The sequence below is a fragment of the Dipteris shenzhenensis genome, unplaced genomic scaffold (genome assembly GCF_047967505.1).
Source record: "Dipteris shenzhenensis isolate YYH24624 ecotype China unplaced genomic scaffold, Dip_SZ_1.0 scaf0287, whole genome shotgun sequence".
In the NCBI taxonomy this organism is placed as follows: Eukaryota; Viridiplantae; Streptophyta; class Polypodiopsida; order Gleicheniales; family Dipteridaceae; genus Dipteris; species Dipteris shenzhenensis.
Genome location: NW_028239593.1, coordinates 2794 through 5458, shown reverse-complemented (window position 1 = coordinate 5458; position 2665 = coordinate 2794). Strand labels below are relative to the sequence as shown.

General features: G+C 46.4%; 2 non-coding genes across 2 annotated transcripts; one reads left to right on the top strand and one right to left on the bottom strand.

Moving 5' to 3' along the window:
• Positions 1–1194: 1194 nt before the first annotated feature.
• On the bottom strand, positions 1195–1265 carry TRNAG-GCC (transfer RNA glycine (anticodon GCC)). Its single transcript has one exon. It is a non-coding gene; the product is annotated as a tRNA-Gly (tRNA).
• Positions 1266–2013: 748 nt separating this feature from the next.
• On the top strand, positions 2014–2102 carry TRNAS-UGA (transfer RNA serine (anticodon UGA)). Its single transcript has one exon. It is a non-coding gene; the product is annotated as a tRNA-Ser (tRNA).
• The last annotated feature ends 563 nt before the right edge of the window (positions 2103–2665 follow it).

Below are 2665 nucleotides of genomic sequence, written 5' to 3'. Positions count from 1 at the left end.
GGGGTTAATATCTCCTGCATCTGTATATCCGAAACGGGATTCGAGTAAAAATGGTTTGTCGGATTCACCGTGGATGGGGAGATAGAGCATTGACTCCTAAGCACCCAGTACATAGACTTTAATTAATTGCTGGGATTGTAGTTCAATCGGTTAGAGCACCGCCCTGTCAAGGCGGAAGTTGCGGGTTCGAGACCCGTCAATCCCGCTACATTTTATTGAGTCATTTCAAATAACTCAGTCGAGATATACAAATTATAATGAAGTAACTCCGCGGTTTCTGGGTCGAGCTGGATTCGAACCAGCGTAGGCGTTGCCAGCGGATTTACAGTCCGTCCCCATTAGCCACTCGGGCATCGACCCATAGATTTAGACCGGGCTTGGAAGTACTTGAAAACAGAATCGGTCTCGGAAGTGTAAATGAAAGGAGTTTATTGATGTTTTCAATCTGGGCCCCTCCCGCCACCCTGAGAAGGTACGAGGGCAAGAGAAGCCATAACGTCCGTAGTGCTTCTGCGAGATGAGTATAAGTACCCCCAGGGGAATTCGAATCCCCGTCGCCTCCTTGAAAGAGAGGTGTCCTAGGCCTCTAGACGATGGGGGCCCAATCACTCTTCAGATAATAAGAGATTATCTATAAATCGTCAATCTGATTCTCCCGAATCCCCCCCGAATACAACATCCAATGGATGGGGAATTGGAATACCTCTCCGAATCCTTATCGCAAAATCCCGCTCGATGCATACCTATATGCGGAACCGCATGTGGCATCTCCCACAACCTCTAGGTCGACTGCTTCCTAGATGTGTAGGAAGTCGAACACGGCATAGAGGTAACGCTGAGACTTAAACCTTGCAATTCTCCGAAGTGAAGTGAGGCAGTTGAAAAGCTTCACCCAATCCATATTTCCATGGACGATTATTTCTTTCACCGATGAACTTATGTATCCCAATAATAATTGGTAATTACCAGCAGCATCAGTAAGTATATAGGCTTCTCCATTGCTTTTGGTTCATTCAATGTTCTGTTTCCCCTCGAGGGAAAACCCAGATTGGAAATCTACGCCTCAAATCACTCGGTTATGACTTCCTCAATTGGGAATATCTCACTCCTGAAGCTCAAAAATATTCTCTCCACCGGTCTGAACTATCCCGGGGGCTACTGCCGGGGGTGGAAGCGGGGCAAGAAAGTCGGGTCGGCGGATAGCGGGAATCGAACCCGCGTCCTCTCCTTGGCAAGGAGATATTTTACCATTCAACTATATCCGCGTGATATGCCACCCCGTTCTATATTGAATAACTATATATGTGGTAACTCCTCTAGTCAACACACCTAATCCATCCACCTCGTCTCGGGATTTTCCCTCGTGGACGGAGAGCCCCCCCCCCCCCGAGGAGGAAGTGTCGATTCCGTAGACCGTAATTATTATTGATTCTCTCTCCCCACTCGCCATTATGAATCGTGAGGAGGGGGCCAGAATTACCGATACATTGAATCTCTGGGATATGAAGGAATTAAGTATACCCACTAGGAAAACTAATCCGATCCATAAGGAAGCCCCTGAAAAGACGACATTTTTGTTGCTTGACCAACCATTGGGGGAAGCAAGCACGACAGGTACACCAATTACTAGTAGGAATGAAATGGCGATTAATGTGAATAAAGCCAATTGGAAAGCAATAGTCGTAGTTAGGACTCTCGACGTATCAGAAGTAGAGGATTTGTACCATCTGATCCCCATCCGGTGGGACTTACACCATACCGAGACCGAGGATTTTGGACGGAACAAGAATCCTTCTAGTTCAGTACCCCGGAATCCAATGTCTCTTTCGAATCTCTTGATAATCCATCAAGTAGGAGTAAGAATTTGATTATTTGGAATGATCCCTATATTGATTTCATAGTAAATCATACGAAACCATCATCTCATATCTTTCGTAATAGGGGTGAATCTCGATACAATACATGTGTATCAAGATCGACAAGATCTCCGAAGAATTGGAGAAGAGCTTTCTAGGAGAGGTGGTCGAGTGGTTTATGGCTCCAGTCTTGAAAACTGGCATAGTGCTGAAACGCTATCGAGGGTTCGAATCCCTCTCTCTCCTCAATTGATTCAGTACCGGACCCGACGGGAGGGGGTATTAGTGGTCTATCGGTGGTCTAAAAGAACCACCTAGTATTTCCCAAAAAATGCCAATGTCCCCGAGGGGAGCCTATTCTTAATAATGATAGATGAGAGGAATCTTCTGAAGCAGTCTGGGGGTATTCCTCCTCCGCCCCGGTTCATGCGCCGCATCTCCAGGCCCAGGTCCCGTGTCAATACTTTCCCTATCAGGGTTCGAGGGATAGGAAACAAACAAATATGAGAGATCTGATGTTAACTAGAGGTATTTAAAATACCAGTTCTATCGATTGACTTATCGGGATGATCAAAGGTCAATTACCCACCCATTTGCGGGATGGGTACGTTCCACCAGATACAACTGGTGAGGATTCAAATTAGCTTCAAATTAGCTTACGGAGATGAGTCGTCATCGCCAAATCACCCCCTCCAGGGGGGTGATTTGTAGACATAAGTGCAAATGCTACCGAAACTTGTGGTTTCCCGGAACCCTATAGAAATGAACAGTGAGTTACACCTCGCCCTTCCCTCATCCGCGAGGTAAAG